Genomic DNA, 13,923 nt, shown 5'->3' on the forward strand with positions numbered 1-13,923 from the left:
TGTCTCAGCTCATTTCAGAATTCAGAGAATTTAGTAAGTCAAACATACATAGTGTAAAACACTGACCCTCAGAAGTTGATTGTCCTAATCTTTCCTGCACACTGTTTAATATTGTAGCATTGCGACATGTTCAGAAATACTGCCTTGTTTTTGTTTGAATTTTTAATAAAAATCAAAGTGAACAAATGAAAGGTGTTCTTTTTTAGCATAAACTTTATCAGATATGAACTGAATATGTTCCCCTATTTCAGGAAGAAAGCAAGTCTGTATTTATGTTCTAAAGCATGGCAACGAGATCATGTCACAGCAATCAAATGATGTTTCCCATTGAAATTTCGTGGTCACAAATAACGTACAGCATGTAAGCAAATTATCAAAGGGAGATGTGCCAGACTCAAAGACCACATCCTACAAACTGGTCTTCCTGCACCAAAGATAAGCTACCAGTTAAACTAATGTTTCCAGTAAATTGCTAAGCAGATAACTCCCTTTCTGACAAACCAATATATAATGCCTATCCTATCTGATGACTGACATAAATTGCAAACTTGGCTTCTTAAGTCTTTTATGAAAGAAGATGTTATGAAAGAATCTGGATCAGTTACAAAAATAGTGAAACCAGACTGAAGATAAGAATCTAATAATTCCACTTATTAGTCTCCGCAGAAAAAGTAAAGGGGACAAAGGTTAGGTAGGGTCCGTCCTGTGTCCATGGTGCTGTGTGGGTCATTCTCTCTGTGACCAGTTTGGTTAGGCCAGGATAGTATAGAACATTCTGGAAGGTCATGTTTACTACAAGTAAAATAATTTTACAACTGTAATCAGCATATCAATGGAAAGTTGTAGTGGTACGTGTTTAATAGCTCACATTTGGCATATGGTCAAAAAATCATTTCTCTGAAATTGCTTGTCCAATTGCTTTTAAAATTGGTATGCGTGCCACATTGAACCAAATGTGAGCCAAGTGTTCTTGATGCCATGTTTTCACTATTTTTCTAATTTAGTGCACATTGATACAAAAGAGACCTGGTCAGTTGGCAGAGTCTATATGTACGAATATATTTTATAATGTCAATCCACATCAAAAATTTGAAAACTGCAGCATCACTACCATAGTATTCGATGATGAGAATTTGTTCAAATGAACATGAATGTTTGAAAATATGCAACTGAGGTGACCTGGGTCTGGTTTTTAGATTCGTCTATTTATAGACAGAGAAATTATTAGAATTGAAAACCAGTATAAGTCCTTTCAACTTATACTTCCGTCTGTCAAGATCTGTTGACGTCATGCCATTGTGATGGGTCAAATCATAAACTGGTGGGGGTGTTCAGGTTTAGGTGTAGGAGAACAACTTGGAGCTGTGACAGAAAGCAAAAGGGACTTAGCCACAGTGGTAAGCCAAGGTTACTTAGTTGACTGCGATCTATTACAGACTACTGAGCTAACATTGTAGGGGTATGATCCCAAAATGTCTGACTGCAAGCTGAGCCAGTCCCCTATTTATACCCATTTGGTTATATAAGATCATATAAGAACAATCTATAACTTTTATTGACATGCTAATCACTGCTCTAAAATTACCTCTCTTACACAACTAATTAAATTTCCAAAACACTCCAAACATGACTAATTGAATTTGAGGTAGTCAGGTCATGGCAGGGACCTTGAGAATGTTCTAGACTAATTACTCTCAGGTCATGAGTGGGGAGGGGGGGTTGACCTACATAACACACTCTCTCTTTAAAAAAAAAAAATTTTCAAACATAAATCTTTCTTTTCCAAATGTACATGATATTAAAATGTGAACCACAATAAACTCTAAATACGATAGAGACAGTCTGCAATTAAATTGTCTCCGCCCTTGATATATCTAATATCCTGTAAAATTAAACTCCATCTTAGCAATCTCTGATTTTTGCCACTATCTGTAACTAACTTAAGTGCTGTTTACATTCGAATGATAGCACTCATAGCATTAATTAAAAAATTCCCAAGGTTGTAAATACATTTCCTCCCATCTGGCCATTGTAAACATGGTCAATACCAAGGGATGGAACATTTGATATTCAGGAGGGGGTAGGGTCTCGAAGATTGATGAGTAGCATTACTTTTTTACCAGATCCTTTGTACATTTTTCCCCCACCCTTTGTTTTTTCCCCCACTCTCCCACCTTTTCTTTTTGTCAAGCCTTCTCTGGCTGATTGTTTTGTTAACATTTGCTTATGTATTTAGGATCTGCTTGTCCCATTGCTATACCGTAGAAGTTGATATGCATGTTCTTAAAGATGAGGTCATGGAGGTCCAGTACCTAAGTTGCAAACCTTAATTGCTTTTATCATTCTTGTTTTTCTGGTTTAAATATTTTTTGAATGGACCAATTCAAAGCGAATGTGAGCACATAGTGTCCTTGGCGGTATAAAATGAATAAAATTGGGTTGGGGAAAGTTTTATTCACTTGTCAAGTCTTTGTATTTAAATTCCAAAGCTTTTGTACGTGTACAAAATAAGTTGACATTCATTTCCAGTTGAGAGAGGAATTAGACAGGGTGAACGTCTAAGCCCAATTTTATTCAAGATTTTCACTAATGATATTAAAAGTTGTTTTGGTTAAATAGAGAATGCCCCTTTAAAAGCAAACACTTTGACCCCAGGACTTGGTTCACTTTTGTATGCTGATGATTTGGTGGTTTTATCAGAAAATGCCACAGGTTTACAACACAGTATCAACAACCTCAAAAATTATTGTGAAAAATGGGAATAGGCATAAACTATAACAAAACAAAAATAATGATATTTAACAAATCTGGCCATACAATACATAATACATTTTTTTATGATGATAAAAATTGGAAATGTTCAAAAATATGAATACCTAGAATTAACATTAACAAATAATGGTAAATTTAACTTAGCAATAAATGGCCTTGAGCTCTAAAGCAAAATTTAAGATCAGACAACTATAAAGATCGGAAAATATTCTTGCAGTACAAACATTTTTGAAACTCTTTGAGGCATCTATTCAGCTTATTTTACTTTATTGTGCAGAAATATGGGGTCCACAGGTGATAACTTAGAAGCTTTAAAGTCCATACCTATGAAAAGATATTTTTTATTTCTTTACTATAAACTCTTATTGGAGTCATGTGTCAAATGCTGGTGTCATTTTATTTGCTCATGTGTTGACACAGGTGAGCATATGTCGCAGCGATGTCTGTCTGTCTGTCTGTCTGTGTGCTCAATATCTCAAAAACGCTCATCAGATCAGAATCAAATCTGGTACATAGATTTAGTTTGCAAATGGCAAGAACTGATTAGTTTTTGGTGGGTGTGGCTTGCTTACTTTTTGCTCATTTGCATAATTAATGATTTTAGAAAAAACGGCTATACATTGAGAATGACTGCACACAATTTGATGAGATTTGCTACAAATGTTGATCACATCAAGATATATCAGCTGTGCAAGTTATTAAGGGGTGACGTGAAGGATAATTACTAATTTGCATATTTAATGAAATCTACTAATTAGGCATATATATCTGAATTTACTCGATCAAAATTGACGAAACTTGGTATGCATATTAAGGATACTATGATTTAACATTACTGAAAGTCAATAAGCATTTTTACTTCATCCAAATCCTAATGTGCATATTTAATGACCTTTTGAAATTAAGGATATATATTTGAATTGACATGACCAAAATTGATGAAACTTGCTATGTACATTTAAGATACTATGATAGAACATTATTAAATGTCCTTCAGCATTTTTACTTCAGCCAATTCCTAATTTGCATATTTTATGAACTTTCCTAATTAGGGATATTTATCTGAATTGACGAGACCACAGTCGACGAAACTGGCTATGTACATAAAAGATACTATGATAGAACATTATTGAAAGTCATTAAGCATTTGAACATTAGCCAAATCCTTATTTGCATATTTTATGAACTTTCCTAATTAGGGGTATTTATCTGAATTGACGAGACCAAAGTTGACGAAACTGGCTATGTACATTAAAGATACTATGATAGAGCATCATTGAAAGTCATTAAACATTTTACTTCATCCAGCTCCTAATTTGCATATTTAATGAATTTTTGAAATTAGGGATATATATTTGAATTTACATGACCAAAAGTGATAAAACTTGCTATGTACATTAAAGATACTATTATGTAGGCTAATATTATTGAAAGGCATTAAGCATTTTTGCTTCAGCCAATTCCTAATTTGTGTATTTAATGAACTTTCCTAATTAGGGATATATACTTGGATTTTTTTGATCAAAGTTGGCATAACATGCTATGTACATTGATGATTATACCAGGTTATACCAATATTGATAGTCATTTCGCACTTAAGTTTTTGTGTCAGCTAATTTATAGTTTGCATATCTAATGAGCTTTCAAAGTTGGAAATATATAGTTTGAAGGACTTGACCAAAGGCATGCAATTACACTTGCTATATAAAGTGGTGATACAATGACAGCAGTCAAAGAAATTAACTATTTCTATTTCAGCTAATTGCGTATTTGAATACTTAATGACCTATAAAGTTAATCTGTGGTGAATATTGTTCATTATGTTGATCATAATACTTTCAATGAAGTTGCAAACATGTGGCAAAGGTTCAAATTTACACATAACTTCAATATATAATGAAACACGTGAGCATTTACAGTTCATATCTGGTTCATTTCTGTTGATAACTAAATGCAATCTTGCTAAAAATTCACGGCTTGAGAAAAAAATCTCTATTTGAACCACGCCCTCACCTGTGACGTCACGTGAGGCCATTGTTGTGCAAATCGATCTATGCCTCCTTTACATACAGAATCAACAATGGCGTCAAATTTAAACTCAGCGAGCGCGAATGAAGAGATAGTTTTTACCTTCTCGTGTCTATTTATAGACAGAGAAGGTATTAGAGTTGAAAACCAGTATTCTGCTGTCAACTACTTCCGTCTGTCAAGACTTCCGTCTGTCAAGATCCGTTGACGTCATGCCATTGTGGTGGGTCATATCATAAACTGGTGGGGGTGTTCATGGCTCAGGTTGAGGTGTGGGAGAACGATTTTGAGCTGTGACAAAAATCAAAAGGGACTTAGCGGCATAGCCACAGTGTTAAGCCTTTCTCCAAGGTTTCTTAGTTGACTACAATCTATTACAGACTACTGAGCTGACGTTAGGGGTACTCACTTTGTGTTTGCTCACTCTGTGAGCGCTAGTGTTTGGTACTAAGTTGCGTGGATATCCCCTCATGGCCTCACGTCATATGGGCCTGTTGCATAATCTGCAGAGATGATCATATGCCTCCGTCTGAAAACGGTCATTGTGTAAGCCTGTCGGCATTTTCCTTGCATTTTTTCTCATTTAATTTTGCAAAATATCGGCGAGTACCTCAATATTTCAAGATAACCCTCTCTTCCCAATCGTTTCCTGGAGTTTCAGAGTCATATGAACGAAAATGAGTGAAAATTTTAGACAGGAAAATCGGACGTCGGCCATGTTCAATGTTTACAGTACAATCAGAAGTTTATGTGGAGGAAATTAACCAACAAACACTGTCATGATGCCCGCCCTCTAGAGGCAGACCTTCCTATATGAAGTACCACATTTGATGCTTGTGGAAAGCTTGACCACACAATGGAGCATTTAAACTTTTAGAAAATGACAAACTGAATAAGAAGGTATTCAGAAAATGTCAAATACTGAGGAAAAATACGCAAATATTCAAAATAAACAGGTTAACTGACTGGTCAGCTATAAAAAACAATGAAAATGTTTATGATCAAAAGTTTTTGAGATGCGCACATTTTAACAAATACAGAAATTATGAACATCATAAATATAAGACAAAACTATTTTTTCAGGGATGGGACAGGTTGGAAATGAGGGGTGAGAGACAAAGGCACTCCTATTGCTGCATGTGGATGCAGCCACACCATTTCATTTACAGCATACTTATTCACTGTGTTGTGTTCAAGTTCCATATTGTACCGACTGTCATACAAGGATAACATAAGCAAATCAAATCAAATTAGAAAAGGATCAATGCTGTTGTGTGGATTTTGCTGAACATGGCTGATTTTAATATTTCGCCCTATATATTTGGTATCCAGCAAAGGCATATTTTGATGTAAAGTCAAAATTAACACTACATTGCTGACAATATATGTTACCGTGAACTTTTCTGTTTTAAATTATAGTATAGTAGTACTTCGAACAGATTAACAATTATCGTGATGTCAACCCATAATTTTACATCACAAAGACTGTAATTCTGCCAATTTTTTTTGTTTTTCAGTCATTTTATAAATTTTGCACTGCACAAGATGATTGAACAAATTGCAATGTTTGAATTTGTAAACTCAAAGAATAAAAATCCTTTGGTCACAGATTAAATTATTTTTTGAAAAGAAATTTACTCTTAAACACTTTTAGCATACCATCAAAAAAGTTAGCTTTTCTTCTTTCTGTGTTGTCTTTCTTTTTCCTCGGGTCTTTTCTGTTGTCTTTATGTTTGTTTTTTCAATAAAAAAATTAAAAAAAACAACAAAAAAACACTTTTAGCATATATTCTTTACACGGTCATGTATTTCAAGGAAAATATGCCTATTAAAAACAGTAATTTCTTCACTTTCAATTATTTTCAATACTATGACAATTATCAGCCATGAGGTTATACAAACACAAGACCAGATAAGCGTTTTTCATCATTTCCACATGACTCTTTGGAAAATCCATTAAAAACACTTAAAAGTGACTGGAAATGATCACTGGTTACAGATGCCAGGTTGAGTATTTCACATACACTCAGGTCAGTAGGGAAGTGCGTCATTACTATTTTGGACTGTTAATTCTTATTTCTGAATTATTTAACTTTTTTTCCACATTGAACTATCTTTAGGCAGTTTATACTGTAGCTTAGAATTTTTTTGATTGATGTATTTAATCATCTTTTGGGTTCTTTGGGTCCATATCCCACCTCATGCCCCTACATTGTCAACTATTTACCAACAACTCCATGCCAACAACCAATTACCTGACCTGGCCACACATTAGAGAAGGTACAGCGTCATTGACGGTATTTTTGGACTTGGAGTGTATGATTCAAATGATTGTGATGGGGAGTCTTGGGCTCTATGGTACATGACTATTGTTCAGGAAATTCAGGGCAACGGCCATATAGGTTTGAGCCAGCGAGGTGCGAGGTATCTCCCCAACCTGCAGATCAATCAGCTATAGATACCTGGTAGACCAAGCGATGAAGTACCTTCAGATCCAGGTTCACCCGAGCCTTCACGAGTGGGGAACACAGATAAGTATCATTTAAGGCTTTGATTTTAAGACAAATATGCCCAAACGAAACATTCTGAGAGCAGCTGTGTGAAAGTCTCAAATTCATAACTCAGCCTGAGTTTTGATCTGCTTCTCCAAAGTTATCCGACGGTACTGGCACAGCAAATGACCTTCTCGCGTTCTGGAAATAACTACTGATATTTGCGCTGCGTCAGTTCTGTGAACTTTGTGTCTTCATTCACTGTTGATGATGTTGCTGATAATTTGAAAGACCAACAAAACGATCTGTGAAAGTTTTTTTCTCTTGACCATATTTGTTTGTATCGCAGGATTACTAACTTTGTAATGGAGTCAGGTTGATTTGTGTATCTCCACCGATCTTCACAGCATAGTGGAGCCTAGCAGCTGTAGCAGGACCGGGTACGCGGGCTCTCCGACTTATTGATACCGTATACCAGACACTACAGTACCGTCGTACGCATTTCGTGACATCGACACTGCACACTGCACTGATGGCCTCACATGACATCATGTCACGTGACCATTCCGTGGCCAATATGAATTCAGATTTTTTTTGAGGACCTGTTTTTCAAGTGTTTTATGTATGAGTTATAATATTATAGAAATGGATACACAAAATAATTTTCAATGATCTGGGTATGGCTTTTTAAAACAACAGTATTAAGTTCAAATTAAACAAAATCAGGTAAGGCCGCATTCAAAAAGGGTGAGGGGGGCTGGAGGAATCGCGATCGAAATTTTCAAGTCCCCCCTCAATACCCTCAAAAATGTTCAAGTCCCCCCCAAATTACCATATAGCCGCATATTTATTAGGAATGCACGCAGAGTAAAAACAAACATGTAATGTGTCGTTCTGCACGCAGTTGTTCAACACTACCCCTTATCAGCAGGTTGTAGAGCCATATACCTAGGGCAAGTTCTTTAATTGATTCAATTTTAAATGCATCAGTGGACTTTTTGAATTTCTCAGTCTAAGCCGACTTGAGTTTATCCAACTCTGGCCAGTTCAATGGCACCAGCTGAAAAGCCCACAAAATGACAATCATGAGAGAGTATGAAAATTGTGTATTCCTAGCTACGTTTAACCAAATTGTGAAAAAATGAGCACAGTGACCTACCGAAATTTTTTTTTTCAAAAGTACAAGACATAACTTATGGTAGATGCCACTTATAAAATGTTTTACAAAATAAACAATACTGGAAGGTTAAAATATTCCATGAAATTAATGTTTTCATCGCAGAAATTTTGGGTGTAATAATGGCAAATTTGATAAAAAATAAATGATTCCATTTAGTCACACATTTTTCCATTTAAATTAATGTTCAAAGTTTTACTTTTGTGTTATTGGTACAATGAGATGTGAAAATTTTTGTTCAATTTAGGGACGGTCTCAGATTGTCGCAGAAGTTCAAAAAGCGAAATTTATTCGTTTAGGGGGGGAGGGGGTTTGACCTCCATTCAATTAGTGAACTTCACTTACGCACTTTTATTTTGTGATCACAAGTTTTCGTGTGTTTATTTTAAGTTAAAGAAAAACTGCACACTCGTGCCAACAAATTTGTAACTGTTTCCATTTCGTTTGTGCCCCAAACACAATTTACCTATAGTAACATTGTATCCTAAACATTTCATTCATCAAATTATACAAAGAAAAAAAAGTATCATTTTTTTTAAAATGTGCTGTTTATAAGCGTCTGCTCTAACCACTAGATGTCTTTATTCTCACTAGTTATGCACCTGGTCATAGTCATTTTAATATGATTGAACCATAGGCCCTCGAGAAAAACGGTTTTTCTCGAGGGTCTATGATTGAACATGCCTAGGCCCCCTTTGTCAAAGCTTCTCGCTTATTTGCCGCCTTGCCGAGTACAAGTTGCGTGTTCGCAAAGACAAAGAACAGCACAGGAGATGCAAAAAGGGAAAGTAAAATAAAATGAAACTTTTATGCGGTAAAATGCCCTGTTAGTACTCAAATCTGATCGATAACTTTAATTGTAATGTGGCAAGGGGAATACGTCTTTAGTAGCTATAGCAAAATGCAACATTGTACTCTCAGGCAGACATGAACATTTCGCACTTTTGAAGTTTCGTTTAGGGGGAGGGGGGAGGGGGTTTTGATCTAAACGAAGGAATTTCGTTTCTTGAACTTCTGCGACAATATGAGACGGTCCCTTATACAATTGCGTTCTTGTTCTAGTCCCTACAGCATGTTGAGCTGTCAAATATACAGCTTGCCAACACAGCCTACATGTACCGTGCATTTGTATCATTCAAATATCACCAATATTTAGAGAAACGGGCTTTGTTGACAGAGTGAATATTGTGTTTTTCAGCATGCTGTAGAGAGACACCAAGAAACTGTATTTGATACATTGCACAGAAACATTGAAAAATTATCAACAGTTGCAGCTCCTGCCCCATTACAAGGCGAACTTGTTTTATGAAACTTTAATGGCATTCATACATTTTTTTCAAGATTAAAGACATAAAATGTGACAAAACGGTTCTAGATTTTGTTTTATTATTACTAACATTAGAACCATTGGACGACGTCAAAATGTTGGGGGTCAAAATATTTTCAGCCCCCCCCATAGGCAGAGCAAAACTTTCAAGTCCCCACCCTCGACTACCCTAAAAATTTTCGAATCCCCCCCTGAATTCCTCCACCCCTCACCATTTTTTTTGAACGTGGCCTAATATATGGACTTTAAACTTAAACTCAAGTGTTGAAAAGACACAAACCAAATTTTTGAAGTCAGTCCTGGAAGTCAACTGCAAAACAACAAGAGTAATAAAATAGAAGACGAAATACTCTTCCTACAGCGATACCCATTAACAAAGAAAGAATAAAAATCCTGCGTTTAAAAGATAAGGAACAAAGTTTTAACTGAAAAATTTATTGAAATAATGACAATGACAGTTGTTTCTAGGGCAAAATTTATTGTTTTGAAAAGAGAAAGTGTTATATTATTTCTAAATGAATTTTGAGGTTTTTTCTTTCTTTCTGATTTGTTCAACTTGAAGTTGGATATCTTTATTGTATGTGCCAAAATGCCAGACTGGCAAACGGTTCAATAAAGATCACATGGATATAACGTGTGCCTACCAGACTTCGAAAAGGGAAGATAAGTAGCAACGGGCTGTAAACTTGTTGTATTGAAAAGATTACAAAAAATATAGTCAACCTAGCCCTGCGTACCGTGCTGTGTGTTCCAGGCGTTACGTGTAACGCCCAGAACACACAGCACGGTACACAGTAAGTGAGGCTACCCACAATCTCCATAATCTGTACACACGGAGATCACTCACTGAACTGAAGCAAATTTCTTCTGTATACAGAACAACTCAGCCCATATTTCAAAATTTTGGCAACATAATGCTGATAATCATAATTTTCTGATTTCCCACTGTGAATAATGATAAGATCAAGCCCTTTTCCGCGGAGGAGATAGCAATTTTGTAATTTTGTCGACATAGATTTTTGACAGCCATACACAATATTTTCAAGGAAACTAAGGGAATAAGTTGCATCTGTGTTGGCCAAAGAAAGGGTATTGATTTTTTTTAATGTTGGTAACAAAGGAAATTTGCATGTCTGACAGGTGGTATGATGAGACCATCTTAGTTGCTGATAACTTTATCTTGAAAAGTGTTCAATTTTTAGCACCTCCAAACATCGACTTCTCATTCAATTTACTCTTGAATTTTAAACATAATCAATAATTTTGGAACATAGTTTTAACAAATAATCCTGAACTTAAATTGTAAGTTAAAAATTGTTAAGAAACTGATAAAATTGAAAAAGCCTTTAGCAAAAATGTCTGAGTGAACAAATCAAGGGGAATTGTGGGTAGCCTCACTTACTGTACGGTATGCAGGGCTTATAGTCAACCATGAATGGGAGCTCAAACCACCATATGCCATATGCTTCCCCTGCCCCCTTCCTACGCCTTTGCTCGCGGGTGCCTACCGGTTATTCAAACACTGGATAACCGGTTCAATCATTGCCCCTGGGTGAAGTCGTGACCAGGGGTGTTCAGGAGTATTTCGTCTACGACAGGTTCAATTAATGAACTGCAACGGCGCCTGTAAGCTGTACCATAGGCCCCAGGGGTCCAGACACTTCGCACCAAAACCAGTTCACCCCACACAACTTCGTCCCAAAACCATTTCGCACCAAAACCACCTCGTCTCAAGTACTAGTACTACCTCATCCTACGCCAGTGATATGGCCACTTCGCCCAAAGTACCACCTCGTACTAAAACCACTTCGCCCAAAGTATAGTACCGTCAACTCGTCCTAAAACAACGATGTCACGACGTATCATAACGTTGTTTTTACCTGCAACTTGGAACCATGAATATGTCAGGACATTTTGGCTACCACGAATAATTTATTGTTGCACGAAACCATAAACGGTAGATAAACACACAAACTACTCAGTGCTACAACTCAGGACGTGCGCGGAATTGCACGATGTCATTTTATTTATTTATTTTTTATTTCTCTTTAAATCGGACATCAATTGTCCATAGAAACACAATTACAGAAATGAAAGAATAAACTTAAAGACACGTGGAATAAAGCACCGGTGAGGGTGCTGACAGCCAACCTTATCTCACTAGAAAAGAGAATCAATCCAAAACTTGCGTAATTCAGATGAGAAATTCAAGCACTGATTCACTTGCTGAATAATTACATTATCACATATAGATATTCGTACCATAAAGCCATACATTTGTTTTCTGAGTAAACTGTCAAAATTATACAGATCATTTGAAACAAACATGGAACTCGCACTACTGAACTTTCTGTATCCCAGAAAAATACGGGCAGCATTATTATAAGCAACTCTCAGTTTCATCATAGCCCCAAGGGAATACTAAACCAAAGGTGAGATCCGTACAATTGGTAACAATAGGCTTTAAAAATCATACATTTTACCCTTAAAGAACATAGCGAAAATTTCCTCAGAAGCATATTAGCTGAAACATAGAATGATCTCTTTTGACGATCAATATCTGCATCGTCTAAAAAGTGAGACGTTAGAAGACAGCCCAGATACTTCTTAGTTTCTACAAATGCGATTTGTATACCATTTATGTAAACTTTAGGAAAATGTACAACTCTAGATTTGTTAGAGATGACACACAGGCATTCGGTTTTCTTTGTATTGAAAACAGTGTCATGAGTGGTACCATAAGAACTACACATATCTATCAATTTCTGCGTCCCTTTGACAGAAGGACATATCAAGCAAATGTCGTCGGCATACATTAAATGGTTTATAAACGTTCCACCGATATTACAGCCTACTTGAGATTTTACAAGCAAAGCACTCAAGTTATCATTATATACATTAAACAGTTTTGGGGATAGGACACCGCCCTGTCTTACACCATTAGTAACAGTGAATCCAGATGAAATGCAATCACCCCAACGAATAATAATAGATTGCGTTCGATACCAAATGAGTAAAAATCTTACAATATAAATTGGAACTTTGCGAGAGATCAACTTCTTAAACAATGTCCAATGGTTCACGCGATCGAATGCTTTTGAAGCATCCAAAAAAGGTAATTATGACATTACTACCATTTTTTCTGTAATAATTGACAATTTCCTTTAAAACAAATAGGCACATGTCAGTAGAGTGACCCTTCTTAAAACTAAACTGGTAGTGAGACGTGTCAAGATACAACTCCATAGTGTTCAAAAGAACAAATTCTAGAATTTTTGAAGCAATAGTCGACAGTGCAATAGGACGATAGTTGTTCTTATTACTGATATCACCATTCTTATCTTTGATAATTGGCACAAGGACAGTTTCTGAGATTTTGTTTGGACAAACTCCATGAACTAACATTGCAGTAAAGCACATACTAAGCAGTACAAACACTTTGTCAGCGGCATAGATATAATGCTCTGCTGAAAGTAAATCTGAACCAGCTGATTTGCCCATCTGTAATTTTCTTATTGCACATCGAATGTCACTGGGTGAAACAATGAAGTCATTTACACCATTTATACAACTGTTTATCATGTCTTCAACAAACTTTTGATCATTACTGTTATGGACGTCATTAAACAAACCACTGTAATGTTGACGCCACATTTCAACAATTTCCTCGAAATGTGTAAAATTTGAAGATTTCAGTCCTGGGATGATAGAAAAAGGTGAAAACTTCAATGGTAGTGGTTGGTTATTTTCAGCTTTACCGGTTGGAGGTAAGTTTGGGGCAAAATGGCATTGTTTTGGGGCGAAATGGTGTGGGGCAACGTGACTTTCGGGGCGAAGTGGTTTTGGTACGAGGTTGTTTTGGTGCGAAGTGGTTTTGGTGCGAAGTGGCATGGGACGAGATGGTATGGTGCGAAGTGCCTGGGAACCGCACCGCCGTAGTTGATAGCGCTTTTACTTAGTGTAGTAGGCACCACCTGTACCGCTCCCCTTTCTACTACACTAAATGTACTATCAACTACGGTGGGGCCTACTCCACTAAAAGCGCTATCAACTACGGTGGTGCCTGTGGTGCATTACCTCCACGACTAGCTACCTCCTCGGTTGCACGCTCTCTGTGATGCATATAT

The sequence above is a fragment of the Ptychodera flava genome, chromosome 13 (assembly GCF_041260155.1).
Source record: "Ptychodera flava strain L36383 chromosome 13, AS_Pfla_20210202, whole genome shotgun sequence".
Taxonomy (NCBI): Eukaryota; Metazoa; Hemichordata; class Enteropneusta; family Ptychoderidae; genus Ptychodera; species Ptychodera flava.